Genomic DNA, 17,884 nt, shown 5'->3' on the forward strand with positions numbered 1-17,884 from the left:
AGCCCTCACAGAACTGAGGCAGCTGCGAGGAAACCTCACTCTGAGAAGCAGAGAGCCTCCAGCCTGGAGACTGCGAAAGACAAGCCCAAGCCCCCCGGGGCAGTCACCTGCCCCTCAGTGTCAGAAGCCAAGAGCGATGGATGAAGGGTGGATGTGTGGGCTCTGCTCCGCTGGCCCCGAGGGAGAAAGCCTTCCCCTCACATAGAGAATTGGCCCCCAGGAAGAAGCTCTTTCTTCTTCCAATAAAACCAAGCAGTTGTATTTGGGGGAGGAGAGCTGGTTCACTTAATGTGGGCCAGGGTAGGTAAGTCATATTACTCCTCTCGCTTCTTGTTTTAGTCCTACTAAATACCTCATTTGGGCCAACCTGCCAAATGCCTCCTTTAGGATCCCAAAGCCTTTAAAAATAGTATGTTGTTTTGTTTATTTAAAAAAAAAAAAGTCAGTGACTTCACACCCTAGGAAGCCCCTCAGCACTTAGCTCAAGATTCGAAGCTTAGAGACTAGAGACGGAAGAAGGACCAGAGACGTCTTTTCTCAGGCTGACCAAGGGAGAAGTACCTCTAGGTCCTACCACTGGCAAAGGAAGTCTCACTTCCATGGGGGGCAGGGGAGGGAGCAGGGGAGGAGGTGTGTGTGTGTGTGTGTGTGTGTGTGTGTGTGTGTGTGTGTGTGAAATCCTCGGCTCCGGGATGCTGATGACAGGCTATCGCCTTACCCTCGGCTCTGAAAAAGGAAAGAGGGAAAGAGCGGTGCTCTAAAAATAAATAAAGGAGGGCAGAGCTCTCGCCAAGGCTAGTGCGTAGGAAGAAGCCGCTGCTCGCTGCATACCCTGATATTCCCTTCCGGTTCCACACACAGGAAGCTGGCCTGAGAATGTGGCAGAGAGAAGAAAAACAGAGAAGCTGGCAGAAACATGAGGTCCCATCCCAGTGGATTTCTTTTAAGACGATTTTAAAAAAAAAAAAACCGCATGAAGGGACTAGAGAGGGGCTCAGTAATTAAGAACATTTTCTGATACTCTGAATCATATAATCATGAATTTCAGATCATATAAATCTGACTTCTTTTACTAAGAGCATTTCCTGGTCGGACAGTGGTGGCACACACCTTTAATCCCAGCACTTGGGAGGCAGAGGCAGAGGCAGGCGGATTTCTGAGTTTGAGGCCAGCCTGGTCTGCAGAGTGAGTTCCAGGACGGTCAGGGCTATACAGAGAAACCCTGTCTCAAAAAAAAAAAAAAAAAAAAAAAAAAAAAGCATTTCCTGTTCTTCCAGAGGACCCAAGTTCGGTTCCCAGCATGCATGTCAGGCAGATCACTCACAACTACCTGTAACTCGACCTCAGGGGCTCCAGGGTTTCAAAGGCCGCATATACTCAGACATATACATAAGGAAATAAGTACTTCTTTAATTGTATACACCTTGTGAAGATGTGACCTGCGTATGTGTGTAAGCACTTGTTCTGTAGCTGATGAAACTGTATGGGGAGGACGGAGTGACCCACCAGAGCAGGCCCTGAGGATCACGGCCAGTATGTCTCCACCCAGGCATCTGCTGCCCATCTACACCACCAGGAGCCGGCTGCTACTAGCTTCTGTCACCAGGAAATAAGTCACCCCAGCCACCTGTTTTCCCCACCATTATGGGCTGTACCCTCCCGTTGTGAGTCTAGGAGGCTAAGGAACATCTACCCCACTCTCATCTCCACACCCCACTGTTCTTGTGAGCCCTTTCCTGTTTCACAGCCTTTCATGATGGGACGCAATTCATCTTTTGTGCAACTGCATTTTTTAATAGCTATGTAATATTTATATGGCACCTCCTTCCGACACTTAATAAATTCTAAGACAGCAAGAGTCTCCTCTGTTGTTTGCCTCCTGGGCATGATGGAAATATGCAATGTGATGCTCAGCCTGCAAATCTTCATGGAATGTCCACACTATCCCATCAGCTCCTTATCACTTCGGTCTTTCTGGAGGTTCTTATAGGATGAGGGCTAGAACTGTTTCCTGTTTGAGGAAAAAAAAAAAAAAAGAGGACGGTGGTACCTAGTAATTAACGTTCTTGACAATGGAGTATTAAGTTGAGTGCTGAGTACTCCAGAACCTACATTTTAAAAAGGAATGTAGATGTCCCCATTCTTCCCTTCCTGGAAGCCCCTCCCACCCCTGCATGCCCCTCCCACTCCTGCACGCCCCTCCCACTCCTGCATGCCCCTCCCACTCCTGCATGCCCCTCCCACCCCTGCATGCCCCTCCCACTCCTTCCTGCACTCCACCAATGCTCCCCCTTCAGGAATCTGAAGGCACCCATGGAAATCCTCGCAGTTCTCCAGATGGCTGGATGACTGTCCTCCTTCTTTGCTATTTTCTAGAAAAGCTGATGAAGCCTGTAACTAAGAGCCCAGGACCCCAATGTGTTCCGTGTGGTCCTTGCCCAGTGGAGGATCAAGCCACCCTATGGAGACCAGGATCCATTGTTAAACTCAGTATTTCTTATGTCCACTCCGGACCACAAATATCGACGTTATTCCTTCCTGACTCTACAGTGTGATTTTTTGATCAGAGTAAGACTGTGGCCACACTGTGCCTTTATTTTTATGATTTCTTTGAAATAAAAAAAAAAGGGGGGGCCTTTGCTTTATAGATAAAAGTGGTTTGCAAATAGCCATGCAACCATGTTTGGATAAGACGTCCACAATGGGGCCATTGTCCATGGTAACAGGCAATGAAGTGTGAGCCTCCGTTCAGATACCAAAGTATTCATTCCTGGTACAACAGTCCCTCTCCATCATTCTTGTTCTGTAAGCAACATCTGTATCAAAAAACAAAAACAAAACAAAACAAAAGAGGGATTGGCCAGGGTAACTAGATAAAATCCCTGGGACCCAAATGGTGGAAAGAGAAAATTGAACTAAAGGTTGTTTTCTGACCTCTACAGTGGTATGGAGACATGGACACACACACACACAGGCACTCATATACACATGCACACACAATGACCAAATGTGTAAACAAAAACTCTGGGCATGGTAGCTTGCTCTTGTAATCCCAGTGCAGAAAAGGTGGAGACAAGTGGACCCCTGTGGCTTGTTGGCCAGCCAGTCTACCCTGCTTGATGTGTTCCAAGCCACAAAAGAGAGACCTGTGTCAAAAACAGGGTAGACAGACAACCCCTGAAGAATGACGGCCGGCTGGCCTCTCCCAGCACACACCTGCTCACATACAAACAGGTACACACAAAAACAGACAGATAGATGATAGGTGATTGATTGATAGATAGATGGATAGATAGATGATATGATAGATAGATAGATAGATAGATAGATAGATAGATAGATAGATAGATAGATAGAAAGGTTGATAAGGGATGTGGCTATGGAGTGTGAAATTCAAGCTTTAAAATAGTACAGCAGTAAAAGCTGTCAGGTTAACACTGTAAATTTACTCCAAAAGCAAAATACAATATTGCTTCTAGAAGTAAATGCTGAGGGAAACAATCATCTGGGAAACCAGGATAACCTACATTCAGGATAAATAAGAGCCTCAGTTACTGTGGGGATGAGAGAGAAGGCTGGATTACAACAGGCTGTGAGAAAAAGACTGGTGAGACAGTAATGCAACAGGGCCCCAGACTTTAACATACCTGACTCCATGATGGAAGTGCCCTTCAGGCTGTAAGTCTCAGCAATAGACAGCAAACACTGGCCAAAATTAAAAGCGAAGACCGAATCCATTGAAGTCCATAGTACTGGGAAAGTCCCTAAATGTACTAACCTTGCTTTTTGGCTTCTGTACATTGTTTCTGGCTACCTGTCCTTGTTAACTGAAGTATGGGTTTTGTGTTTAAAAGCTCACCTTGGCCAGGCAGTGGTGGTGCACACCTTTAATCCCAGCATTTGGGAGGCAGAGGCAGGCAAATTTCTGAGTTTGAGACTAGCCTGGTCTACATAATGAGTTCCAGGACAGCCAGGGCTACACAGAGAACCCTTGTCTCAAAAAACCAAAACAAAAACAAAAACAAAAAACAAAAACAAAAAAAAACAACAACAACAATAAAACCCTCACCCTGAAAAAGGCTTGTGTAGTTGCTAGCTCACCAATTGGCTTGAACCCAAGTCCAAGACGACTTCCCTGGTAAATACAAGTGGTTTGAATATCCTCGGCCCAGAGAGCAGCACTATTAGGAGGTAAGGCCCTGTTAGAACAGGGATGCCTTGGTGAAGGAAGTGTGTCAGTGTGGGGGTGGGATTTGAGAGAGCTTCCTCCTAACTGCCTGGAGGCCAACCTTCTCTTGTTTGCCTTTGGAACGAGATTCAGAACTCTCAGCTCCTCCTGCACCATGCCTGCCTGGACACCGCCATGCTTCCTGCCGTAATAATGAACTGAACCTCAGAACCAGTAAGCCAGTGAATGTTGTCCTTCTAAGAGTTGCCTTGGTCATGGTGTCTCTTCACATCCCTGGAAAACCTAAGACAATACCCCAAACAACGCGGTGAAACCAGCCCGTTAGGTGGAGTGGGGTGAGGAGAAGAGAAGAGAGTGTGAACTACCACATCAAGAACTTCCCTCAGTTCCCAATCTGTAAGCTCCTCCTAGCAAGCTCCTTTTAACCACAGAAAGCCTGCTTAGAGGATGGGAAACACCAGGCTCACCCAGGTCTTCTAGCGGGGCAGCTGATGATCAGGTTGACCTGATGGCCGACTCCAAAGAGTCAATCATGTGCATATACACAGTACCACTTCCAGGAAGTCTTTGGGTCTCCAAAGGGGCAGTTGATATCAAGGTTGACCTGATGGCCAGCTCCAGGGATTACACCGTGTGTACATGCACAATACCGCTTCACAGGAAGGGGTTCAGAGCGCTTCCACTTTGTAGATGCTATAGTCCTCAAGTGCTACAAGGACTGAAACCACTGGCCTTGGGGCTCTCTAGACGTCTATCAACCTCTTCACTAGCTGCTCCTATACCATCTTTACTCTGCATAAGACACTCCCTTCAGCCATCCCAAAGCTTATGTGAATGAGGAAGTTTTAGAAATGGACAGTGCTTGGGATAGATGCTCATCTTGGTAAGTATTTGGCATTCTTCCAGCCATCCTGCAAACTGCCAGACCTCAGCAAGGAGCTAGGAAACTTGATTTATAGCAAGATCAGACAGAGGATGTGGTTAAACCAAGACAAACCACTTAGAACCAGGCCTTAGCATGGAAGATTGAGACCTTCACCAAAGGTATCCTCCAACTCCTAATGTCAGACCCAATCTATGCTCTAAGATACCTGCCACCCACCTGTCTGCTGAGAAATGGTTGATGTGAAAGAAGAAGAAAACAACTTCAAAACGTTGGTGTGAACATTGTTGAGGAAAAACGCAAGAAAAAGTAGTTTTGTAGTCTGTTGATTGAGAAGCGGGAAGTCATTCATAAACAAAGGACCTCTACCAAGCAGCAAAGAGCAGAAAAGTCCTGGCAGCCCCAGTGCATGCTGGGAGGGCTCAAGATGACAGAGGTTATGGAAATGAGAATGCTCCAGACCCTTGTAGATGTATGTCTCCCTGCGGACAAACAGACTTGTGTCTACGCTGGACAGAACTTCTGATCTGCCGTACTCATAAAATGTACCTTCATTATTTCAACTTGGCAACCAACTGTAGGCAGTGTAATGAGGAGAAAGGAGCTGAGACCTTGTTTTTCCTATTGAATCAAACCTTAGATCTTGTGGCAAAGACCTGTGAGTCTGCTAGAGGCTACTTGTTTCGTCTGTTCCCCCTCCCAAGTCCTACCTCCGTGGGACCACTTCAGAGCTGCCCAGGGGCAAACCTGCCCCCGCCCCTTCCACTCCCCACTCCCCCAACACCCCCCATCCCTCACCCCCACCCCCGCATCCAGACCATATACACCTCAGCAGCAGTCAGGGAGACAGCCTAGCTTTGTCTTTAAACTTTTCTGTTTGCCAGTAACCACCCAGCCTCAGAAAACTGAATGAGCTGCATCTTTAAAAACCTCCCTCGGCCTCAGCTGGGAAGAGAGCCTAGCCGTCTGTGGCTACACACTACCGCAGAGAGAGCCCTGCTTCCTCTAGCCGGCTCTTTGCCAAGGGCTCGATTGAATGTCAGTTCTCCTAGAACTGCTTATGGGAACATTGTTGCTATATGGCCGAAGCCAAACAATCCCGGAGTCACCTGACATCCTCCATCCAACATTTAGGAGGCATCAAACTTAATTTCCCCTTTGTGCAATAAAACGCCAAGAGGAAGCTCTAATAGACTGTATTATGTAACAGTTCTATAAAAATAGCAGGCCAGTGCTGGGGCACTTCCTTCCTGGGGCCCAGTAACCTATGCTGAAAGGATACACACTGGTTGCCCAGGCAACCATGAGAGATGACACTAGGGAGGAAAAGAAAGAAAGAAAAAAATTCAGCAACAAAAGGACCCTTTTTTGGCTCAGTGAAATGAAGCCTGGTGTCAGGTTTGAGGCGCACAGAGAGGAGCCCTTAGCAATTCCACTCAGGCTGCAGGAGCCCGCAGAGCCCTCTCTAATCCCCCCCACCACCACCTTTTTTTTTTTTAAGAGGAAAAAGGCCTTCCTGGAGAAATCCTCATCTCAATTTTAAAATGCAGCATCTTTCCTGGCAACTAGTAACCCCTGTTTAACTATCTTCTCTCTTGTTCCCAGAGCTCAAATAAATAATAATGATAATAATAATAATAATTTCAGTTTCATGCACTTGTCCTTTTTATTTTCCCCTAGTTTTGTTTGGGGTTTGTTATGCAGGAAGTACGTGATTTAAAGGCAATAACCTAATGAACAACCTCTAACTTGAGAAAGAGAAGCAGGGACACACAAACATTCCTATGCTTTAAACGTGGCTAATACCTATTTCTGGGATCCTTCCAGACATCAGAGGACTTCGTTTTCCTTCAACACTGAATTCAACCCCTCAGTGTTACTGGCAACACTCCGGTATCCATCGCTGCGTAAAATGGACTACTAGTTTAATGTCTGAAGTTTGGTTTCCCTTCTCTAGGGGCTTAGAGGCAGAAGGTACTTAATACATTCTTCCTCTCGTGAGAAGGAAATGCACCCTAGGGAACTTACAGATACAGAGTTGGAAAAATGCAGGAAGAGTCTAAAGAAATTAACCTTGGATCACTAATACAAAGCAAGAACAATCACTCATTCAACAGGATTCCTGCGGTCCAGGCTCACAAACAGGCAATGCACTTTAGTCCACAGATCTGTCTGCATCCTCATTTAATAGCAAGTCACTATAAGATGAGGCGCTTGGCACAAAACACATCCCCCTGATCAAGGGAGGAGAAGGTCTGTGGAGGTGAGGGACCAAGCTGTGTGCAAACCCAGATCAGTATAAACATGCCTCGCCCGTGAGCTGGCGTGCATAGAGGAAGACACTATAGAAAATGAATGCTGCTCGGCAGGAGAGGTACCCTAGTGTCCTGCCTTTCACCTTCCCAGGGCAATCTTCACCTCACTCATGGATAGCAGCTGTTAGAGGGCACTTAGCCAATAGCAAGCGCGTCTCCCCTGACTCAGGGCAAGTGGGGGTGCAGGAAATCATTCCCTTGACTTTATTAATCTGTGTTCTGAGCTAGAGATTCCAGCCTCCAAAGGGAACCATTTAAAGCTGAATTCCAGGCTTTCCCTAGAGAGTTGCTCTGACCATCTGTATATCCCATACCTGGGCTCTCCTCAAGGCAGACCTGGAGAGATTAATATTTAAGCAGCAGATGCCGTGTGGAGCACACATGTTCGGTTGCAAACCGGGGCTGGTGCCGCTGTGCTGGAGGAGAATGTGCTCAGGGAAGGCGTGTTCTCGAAGCTGCCAGACTTTGTTTTCCTTTTCTGCTAAGGATTTAAAATCCAACACGATTGAGATGTAGCTAGTCTGATTTTATCCACATCTTAACTTTGACTCTGGAAAGTACTGAAGGGGAGGGGGAGAAAACCTTGATGAAATGAACACACAGCATTTGCTAGATGCTCTTAGCCCAGAGCAGATGAGATGTCCCAGGAGGTGGCTGGTACCTCACCTGCCCATAGCTGGCTACTTCCGCACTAGGGTGGAATGCAGCTCAGTGGTGTAGTGCATGCCAAGCATTTGTGAGCCTCTAGGGTCAGCGCTTAGTATCGCAAAGATACCAAAAACAGGAAATGCAGAAAGGTGATGGGGTGGCTCCCTGGAACGTGGGGTGGCTCCCTGGAACGTGGGGAGCTTGAGCAACAGCAGAACTGGCGTCCATCAGGGTCCCCTCGGCCCAGTTCTCCCGTGGCTTTCAGGAATATCTCTCTCCCTTCCTGCCTCAGGGGAAGACTTTACTTACGTGGCCCACTTCATGGTGTTTACTTAAAGATTTGTTTTCCTGATGCTTAAAAAGCCAGGCGTGCATATGGGGTTTATAATTCTAAGTCAGAGAGAGACAGTTGTTGTGTATCGTTTAAAATTTGTTTAAAAGGGAGGAATTTCTTTGAAAACATCAGGCCAAGCTTGTGATGTAAATTTACTATCTGTAAATTTACAAAGTAGCGACAGAAAGTATAACACAGTGCGCTAATTGATCTATGTTGGGAGGGACATCCTCTCAGCCCTGAAAGTGTCTGGCATTCTTAAATGCCATTAACCCGAGAGGGGAAACACAATGCTTCTTTTCTCCTGGGTAATTCTTCCTTTAATGGTGCTTTTCTTTTTCCTTTCTATCCATCTATGTTTGCTAATTTCACTATTAAAACCATGTAAGGATCTAACACAAAAAGAAAAAGCAGGTAAGATGGTGGAATCAGGACCGACACTAGGTGATTCTCAGCTGAAAACATTACAAAAGCTCCTTCCAGCACTAGCTGTAAAGCCAGGGAGACTGATTCCAAGCCTGTCCCTCGGGCTGGGCAGGGCCGAGCTCCAAACTGTCCCACTCCAGTCTCCCCGCCACACACTGTTCGTTACATCCACTGAGAAATAAATCCCAGCCTTTCACTATATCCCTACAAAAGTATAGTTGAAACTTTTAAAGAGTGGGCTCCTGGCTCAGCCCAGTAGTACCTGCCTGTTATCCTAACATTCAGAAGGCCAAGGCAGGAGGATTGAGTGAAGGATTCATGAGGTTAGGTGGTGCACTTTCGGCAGAGGTTAGGTGAGGCTTAAAGGCGGGAGTATAGGGGTTAGGTGAGTGTGGCTAGGCGGTGTGGGGGAAGGTGTCCAGGCGGGCCCTTGCCTGGGCACCTCTGCCCCTGAGGGACCACACACACACAGACATGGTATAGAATAGAGGATGGGAGTTAGTTAGTGGTAGAGAGGGAGAGAGAGAGAGAGAGAGAGAGAGAGAGAGAGAGAGAGAGAGAGAGAGAGTGGAGGCCGGCCATGACCACGTGGAAGGGGGAAAGAGCCTCAGGGGCAGAGAGGTGAGAGTATGTGGGAGAGCGGAGAGCAAAAAGAGAGAGGAGGGGCAAGTAACCCCTCTTATAGTGGGCCAGATCTCTGGGGCGGGGCATACCTGGCTATTGCCAGGTAGGTGTGGGGTGGAGCTTAGACAAAACCCCAACATTGAGAAAGGTTATTCTGTATTATTCGGGGAGAATTTGTCTCAAAGAAGATGCATACTAAATAAATAACCACGGGCTTTTCTAGTGTCCCTAAGTTCGTAGTGTCCATTTCCAGGGATACGAAGGGGGGAATCCTCTCATATACCTCATCCTGGTTTTCTGATCCGTTCGGTGCATTCCACCTACAATCTTCCTGAGCAAAACACAAGTCCTAGGGCTGGAGACCAGAGCCATCCTCAGCACCGAGAGGAAAGGACCAGGTGTGTGGTGGCTAGTTATAAATGTCAGTTTGCCACAGGACAGAATAATCTGAGGAGGGTGTCTGGACTGAGGAATTTATCTAGAGCAGATTGGTTTGGGAGCATCTTTATTGTTAATTGAGGTGGAAAGACCCACCCTGACTGAAGGCAGCAACAGTTCAGGGCTGGAGTCTGAACTGTGAAGAGGGTTAGCTGAGCAACAACAGCAAGGATGCACGTTCCTCTCTCTCTCTCTCTCTCTTTCTCTCTCTCTCTCTCTCTCTCTCTCTCTCTCTCTCTCTCTCTTGACAGTAGATGCAATGCAGCTCCCCAGCTGGTCCAGTTCCTGCTTTGGCATCCTTCCCTTCCGTGATGGGCTGTAAGCTGTAACCTGAAACTGTGAACCTTTTCTAAGTTGCTTCCTGGCTGAGTATCTGTCACAGCAACAGTAATGGAACTGGAATACGGTGATGAATCAACCACCTACTCAGGAAAGCATTTCCTGGAGACCTGTGTGTATTCTATGGGGCGAGGAGGAAAGTGAAACCGGGGCTGACAGGGGGCAGAGCCAGGCCCCGTGACACAGCAGGGAACACAGGATGTGGTGCAGTTTCCATTGGTGCTGACCCATACTCTGAGGACTCTGTGGGCTGGTTCACTTTGGTCCACTGTGATGGCTAAAGTTATGTTTTAAGTTTAAATTACTATGCTTAAGAGATCTATAACCCCAAAATACCTCTAACCCTTGTAAGCCCCACTTGCTCAAAGACAGACACTTCCTGGAATGCAGGTGACTGCTCATATAAGATAACAAGCACAGTGTTTTCACTGCTGTAAACAAGCATGGTTGCCCAAATTGCACAGGATGTGCTTGACCTCACGGAGGTGGGAGATATGTGGTCAGGAAGAAGCTCAAGATGTATGCTTGCCCCTGATCGGACGGAGTTGGGTATAGCCTTATAGGATTTGCCTTTATAAGCCCCTATCTATTGTAATTGGGTACCAAACTTTGGGGATCCTGGGCATGAACCTGGACAGTGCCCATGATACTGAGCAGTATTTAATAAAGCTTGCTTCAATTTTGGCTCAAAAATCGTAGTAGTGGCCTTGTTCTCACCTAGTGGGATTAACACCACCTCTACCTTCCCGCACCAGGGAGCTGCTTGGTCAGATGATAAAAACAAAGCCCTTCGGAGTAAACAGTATGGAGCTGTGTTCCAACCAGACTAAGGGGACATGCTGGGTAAGCAAGAAACACATTTTTCTAGCTTCAAGATGGGACAATATGGGGTTTGTTGTCATTGTATCAATAACCCAATCCAATCCTACTGCAAAGTGAGTTCTCACAACCATTCTGTAACATGAGTCACTTTGATCGAAGCTCAAGGAACTGAGCCAAGATGAAGGAAAGAAAGAAGCCGATCTTGGTGGCTTGAGGGGGGCGGGGAGAGCTATGTCTCACTCTAAATTCCGGGGAACTGAGACTTATATAATGGGGGACTTGCCCAAAGTCACACAGACCACAAGTTAAAGGTCAGACCTGTTTTTGTGATGTCTTGCCATAACTGGTTATAACCAGATTTTTTTAGACTAGGGTTTCTTATCTGTTGTCACCTTGAATCCTCTTTTGGACCAAAAAGTCTGTATGTGATTGAGGATATGTAGACATATAAAATAGATATATAGATTAAACATTTATCTAATTTCATAAACCATAAAGAAATTTATTTTAAAATGATTCTTTGGTCCACATACAACTTTACCATTTATTGGAGACAAAAGTGAGTTTTTACAACAATGAGATGGGTGTACTTTTTTTTCCATAAAGAATAAAGTCTGGCTGGATTTTGATACTACAGGACACAGAAACCCATGTTTTTCAGAGCTGATCAATAATTTGATTTTATATTTACCAATGTTGACAACTGTTTCACATAAATAAATAGCATAAAATTACAAGAGTTTTTAGGGCCACTTAAGAAATTGTTGGAAATACTGTCTAATCCCAAACCAAATTCACTTAACAACCCATCATTGAGAGACGTCAGGGCTGGAACTCAAGACAAAAACCACGGAGAAGCACGGCTTTTTAGCTCATTGCTCATTCATAGGCTTGTGCTCCGCTAGTTTTGTTTCTTTCAATTTCATTTTTAATTATGTGTACATGTATGTGCATGTAGGTTTGCATATGTGTGCATGCAGGTCCTCAGCACAGAGTCCAGAAGAAAGATGTTACATTCCCTAGAGCTGGAGCTATAAACATCCAATCTGGGTGCTGAGAATTGAACCCTAGTACTCTGCTAAAGCAGAATATACTATTAACCACTTCTATTAATTGCTAAACTGTGCCCTTCCCCCAGCCTGGAGCAGGCTAAACAAACCCACAGTGGTTTTACAACCTAGATGGAGTTGTCTGGCCTTGCTGCACTTAGAATTTCCTAGGGAGCTTTGAGGAGTTGACCGCCTGCTGAGCTTGCTTTGCAACTCAATCCAGATGAAACAAAGAATGGGTCTGTGGGCTCTCCTTATATAAATACAGAGCTGAAAATCAAACTTTGAGCCTTGATCATAAACTTTTGTCTTGGGCTGGAGAGATGGCTCAGTGGTTAAGAGCACTGGCTGCTCTCCCGAAGGTCCTGAGTTCAATTCCCAGCAACCACATGGTGGCTCACAACCATCTGTAATTAGATCTAATGCCCTCTTCTGGGGTGTCTGAAGACAGCGACAGTGTACTCATATACGTCAAATAAATCAATAAATCTTAAAAAAAAAAAAGAAAGAAACTTTTGTCTTGGCTTCATCCTTCTCTTGCTTGCTGAGCCTTTTCATTTCCAGCCCTCCTTCCAGGTCCCCCATCCATCCAGGGCTGCTGGACGGCTACACTAAACCATTTCTCCAGGCCCCTTAGCTAGCTTTCTTATAGAGCCTAGGACCACCTTCCCAGGAAATGATATGATTCCACCTACAGTAGGCTGGGCCCTTCTATATCAGTTAAGACAATCAAGACAACGTCTTATTGACACAGCCACAGACCAACATGACAAAGGCAATTACTCAACTGAGACTTTGTCTCCTGGATTCTAAGCTGTGTCAAGTCATCAGTTAATGTTAACCAGGACAACATCTAAGCAGGAAGGAGCAGCTTTTGCCTGAGAGGAGGGCTTGGATGCTAGCGGTCAACTTGCACAGGGGTTGCGACATGAGCAGACTGTTTGGCAATGGATCCAGACCTAGATAGAGGAGTACCAGGAGGGGATTCCACAACAGTCCATGGGAATTGTGTTAGTGCCTGTAGTGCTGCAGTCAGTACCTGCAAGAAGCAACTCAGAGAAAGGATTATTTTAGGGTAGACTGCATGGTGGGAAGGAACAAAGCCTGGTGTGTTGCTTGTTACACTTCCACAGATTATAAAGCAGAAGCAGGACAGGAAACAAGTGGGTGCGACTAGAAGTCTCAAAACCTACTCATAATAATCTACTTCTTCTAGCCAGGTCTACTCTCAAAGTTTCCAAACAGCCACTGCCAGGAAGAGTCCTTGCATGGGGAAACACCCATGCTGGCAGGCACTGGCGCTCATTCATCAGAGACCTAGTGAAGATTGCCTGCTGGTAAATCCTCAGGAACATACACAGAAAATATTCTATGTTGACGTGCGTTTTATCATTACACAGAACGTAAGTTGATGCAACACATACTTTAGTAGCAATAGGTAGTCAATACAAAATAAACTTATTTTTACATCCTTTGGCAATGTAGACCTTCAGGAAATGTGACGTGTCAGATACAATGGTCTTGGTGGCTTCTCCCATTTCTGTGACAAAAGCAACTCAAGAGAGAAGGGATTTGCTCTGGCTCGCAGCCCGGTCATTATAGAGGGGAGTCCTAACAGCTGGAGCATGGGGGAGCTGGTTTCACTGATCCTCAGTCAAGGAGTGGAGAGAGACAAGTAAGAACATGCTGGCCAGCTCACCTTATCCAATCTGTGTAGTCTAGAGTCTCCTGCCCCGGGGAATGGTCTTGCCTGGTCAAGCTGCTCTGTCCCATCAGTTAACATAACCAAGATAATGCCCAACAACTTCGGTCAAGGGCTAGCCTTATCTAGATAACTCCCCACAAACTGCCCAGAGGCCAGGTTCTTAGGTGATTATGGGTTCTGTCAAATGTACAGAGTACTGACCACCACCACCCACCACCACCGCCACATCCTCACCGCCCTCACCACCCCCCCCAACATGTATGCAAGCATATACCTTTCTTAAAGGGCTAAGAATGGCCTAATTTCCAGGCAACAGCATAGAATAGCCTCAAAAAAAAATCAGCAGCTTGATGCCTACTTAAGTCATCAGTTGATATCAAGATATGGACAATTAAGGAAGTGAGTCATTGACTTAGTGCTTTCTGACATGAATCCCCAGCCAGGAGTGAGAAGTGCCCCACAGGAATGCACATGAGCACCAAGAGGCTCACACACACCTTACCGCACCCCCTGCCTCCCCTACTGGTCATCGACACCCTGAGGAATTGAGAGCCAAGTCACCATGCTTTGTGAATACAAAATTTTATCCCCCAGCCAATCCAGTCCACTGTGTGGGCAAATTCCCACGCTTCATTCAGACCTCTGTCTCTTCCATACTTAAAAGAATTAAACCATCCCAACCTGGAATTTAAGTGACAAGAAAAGAAAATTGTTCTGAGTAGCCAGGCCAGCAATCCAATATCCTCATTACAAAAATAAATAAGAGGGAACCTCACTAACAAGGAGAAGGGTGTGTCCTTTAAATTGCAGAATTCTTCTTGACTAAACGAATGTCCTTTAATGAGGTTTCTCTGTAATTCATTTTCACTGAATTTGTTATACAAGAACGTAAGAACATCTGGAAAGTCCTCAAAAGTCCAACCATTCTTATCTCTGACATGTCAGTTGTTTGTTATTATACGCTAACCACGGTTTTTATTAAAGGTAACTACAATAAAATTGGCTCTTGAGAGACAGACTGTGAAGAGATTTAAGTCACAAAGGAAGATATTCCATTTGATTAGGAATGTTGTTATTAACAAAGCATGCAGGATGGAGATAAGAAACTGTCCTTGTTCATAGGTCTGAGCAAGACCTAGCCAAAGGGTTTCATGGGCCCTGCCTCAGCTGGTTCATAAATTACACATGTTGACATGCCCTATAGTATTTTTGAAAGTTTACCAATAACTTCAAAAACTCTAGGTACCACTCCTCCCCCCCCAAAAGACCCTGTGGTAAAAAAGGAAAATCTAAACTTTCAAGTACCTATAAAGAGGAGGAAGTGGTGGGGGGGGGGGTCAGGAGGAGAAGAGAAAGGAAAAGCAAAGCAAAGCAAAGCAAAGAAAAGAAAAGAAAACAAAAGAAAAGAAAACAAAAGAAAACAAAAGAAAAGAAAAGAAAAGATCAGTTGGAGGGCCACAGAAGGCCAAACCAAAACTAGGTACTTTTGTCCCAGTTCCTGAATGTCACAGAACTTAGATTAAAAAACATCTCTAAGTATCCAATCAGGTGCCGCGTCTCACCTCAGCTGAGTGTCTGGTCTGCAAACCCTACACAAATGCCAGGGTTCATCCCAATAGATGAATGACCTACAAAGACCTACAAATTTCTTCCCAGCTTCTTTGATGAGAGAGACAAGCCCAGGTCTGAACCACACCCTCGCCACTTACTTCCTGTCTTCAAACACCTGCTAGTAAACCTTTGGGAACCAGGCCAAGCGACTGTGGAAACCTGGGCTTCACCTTCCTTCTCCTCTGATGCAGTCATTGAACAGAGATGCTGTCAAGGTGCAACCCACCCCGGTTGAGTTCTGCACTTTATATTGTGCCTTTGCTGTGAGGTGGTGGCTCCAAGCTACTGACACGCTGCTCTCTTCAGACAATCAAGAGACAGCAGAGAATAGGAGCATGGCTTCCCAGGAGAGCAACAGGGGTACAATGGTAGTGGGGCTTGAAGCACTGTGGAGAGAGAGTAGGGTGGGGGATGGGCAGAGCACTGAATATCAGAAGGTGATAAAACGCTCAGCTCTTCATTCTCAGAGACCTTTGAAATAGAATACCGTAAAGAGCCCACCAGGATCCTGGATTAAAGCAGAATATAAACCTCCAAGGAGGGTAGTATAGGATGGGGCCCAGAGAGCTGTCATTGAGCTGTATTTTGAGTGAGTCTCATTTGAATGTTGGTTTCTAACTGGTGGCTGTTTGGGAAGTATTAGGAGATGTGGCCTTGTAACTGGAGGTGTTACTGGAACAGGCTTAAGGTTTCAAAAGCTTCCCATTATTCCCATTATTACTCTTTCTACTTCCTGTTTGTGAACCCACTATAAGCGCTCCACTGCTGCTCCTACACCATGCCTGCCTGCCCACCTGCCTGCTGCTTTCCCACTCATCCGCCGTGTTCCCTGCGGTGATGATGATGGATTCTAATCTTCTGGAACTGTAAGCCCCAAATGAACTCTTCTGTCTCTAAGTTTTCTTGGTCATAGTGTTTTGTCACATTATAGCAATAGAAAAGTAACTAAGTCTGCTAGCAGTTTCTGGAGTAGATGGAGAAAATCACCACTTGATTCATATCATCAGACAGATAATGTATATGAAGTCCTGCTGTAGACCCCCAACTTCCACAACCAATCAATACATGGCACACATGCAGGATTTGATTTTCTGACAGAGAGGCTGCTGTCTGTCAAATAATGTCAGCCTTTTCTGGATACTCTGATGGATTTCCTTCCCTTTTATTTATTACAACACTGTCACCAAATGTGAAGGGTTCTCCCACTGAAGGAGAGAGACCCTGGAGAGCCTTCTCAAAGCAAGACCTAGGTAAGAAAGTAAGGGGCTTTCATACAATGTGTTCCCACATCTCACATCCAATTGGAAATAGTCTTCAATATTCTCAGAGCAGCTCACAAGTCATATGCCCCCATAATGCCAAAAGTACTGAGTGAAGAATTTAGTCTGTGATAACCAAAATCTCTTCCCCCTTACATTCTCTCACTCCCACTCTTTAGCATCTAAGTCCCAGAGTGCTCCATCTCTGCCCCATCACTGATCCTTGGCAGCCACAGGCCGTGGGATTTTCCAGAGGTCATCAGTGACCCTTTAGAACATGAACTGGGTACCCTTCTCAAATTGTCCTTGTGCCCTCCACAGCAGCTTCAGTGGCAGCAGGTCCTGACTGATCCAGTGGCACCCCACCCTGCACCCGCACAATGGGACTCAGGTGAGGGCAAGGACTCTTCCCTGGGTCACTGTACATGCAGACAGGAAGAAATGGCACCTCTGTTCCCTGGGAGGAAATGCGGGTTTGTGAAAATTATTGCCTGAACAAGATAAAATAATCTGTGAGTCACAGAAAACCTTTTTTTCAGCGGTGACAGGCACCGGTAACCCTTTTTGATTACATTTCGATTTGAATGTCTTTTGAACAGAACAGGAAATTGAGGGATTTCTTACCTTAACTGCCATAAACGCATGACATCTCAGAGTAGGGAGAAGAGATTACCAAGATCCTTATTACGACTTATTCTTCTTTTAAGTGCATTGTGTTTTCCCTGCATCTATGCACAGCTGATGCCTGCCGGGTTCCCTCAGAGGTCAGAAACTGGAGTTACAGATGGTTGTAAGCCACCATGTTGGTAGGGGGAACTGAACCCTGGTCCTCTGCACAAGGTTCTCTGCATGACTGAGCCACTCCCCCATCCCACTTTGTTCGGATGATTCTAAAGCCACAGCATGTCTTACTGTCCGAAGCTAATTGTTTAAACTTCCTTTCCTCTTATCTGTGTGTGTAGGACTGGGAGAGAGGGGGACGGGGAACATGCAGAAAACAGATGTGAAAATAAATATTTATCAACAAAAGCTTGGCAAACCTTGATTAGTAGTTCTCCCCTGCACTGTGTTTTCCTGATTTCCCCGAACCCCGAGATATTTATAGCTAGAGAAGACAAACCTTTTTGTTTGTCTCTTCTTCACCAGGCCAGGGCAGTGTGTGTGGGGAATTCCAATGCTTCCCCCGGAACACAACATTAAGAAACATTCTTGGCACAAGAAATTTCTGCCAGAGAAGGGAAG

At 45.9% G+C, this 17,884-nt stretch overlaps 1 long non-coding RNA gene across 1 annotated transcript in view; it reads right to left on the reverse strand.

Annotated features, from left to right (window-relative positions):
• Positions 1 to 17,496, reverse strand: part of LOC127683395 (uncharacterized) — a 30,018-nt gene extending 12,522 nt beyond the window's left edge. Inside the window, exon 1 of the long non-coding RNA XR_007977535.1 lies at positions 17,267 to 17,496. This is a non-coding gene — a long non-coding RNA (uncharacterized LOC127683395). The remainder of the gene's footprint in view (positions 1 to 17,266) is intronic.
• Between the last annotated feature and the right edge of the window lie 388 nt (positions 17,497 to 17,884).

Source organism: Apodemus sylvaticus, chromosome 4, assembly GCF_947179515.1.
Source record: "Apodemus sylvaticus chromosome 4, mApoSyl1.1, whole genome shotgun sequence".
In the NCBI taxonomy this organism is placed as follows: domain Eukaryota; kingdom Metazoa; phylum Chordata; class Mammalia; order Rodentia; family Muridae; genus Apodemus; species Apodemus sylvaticus.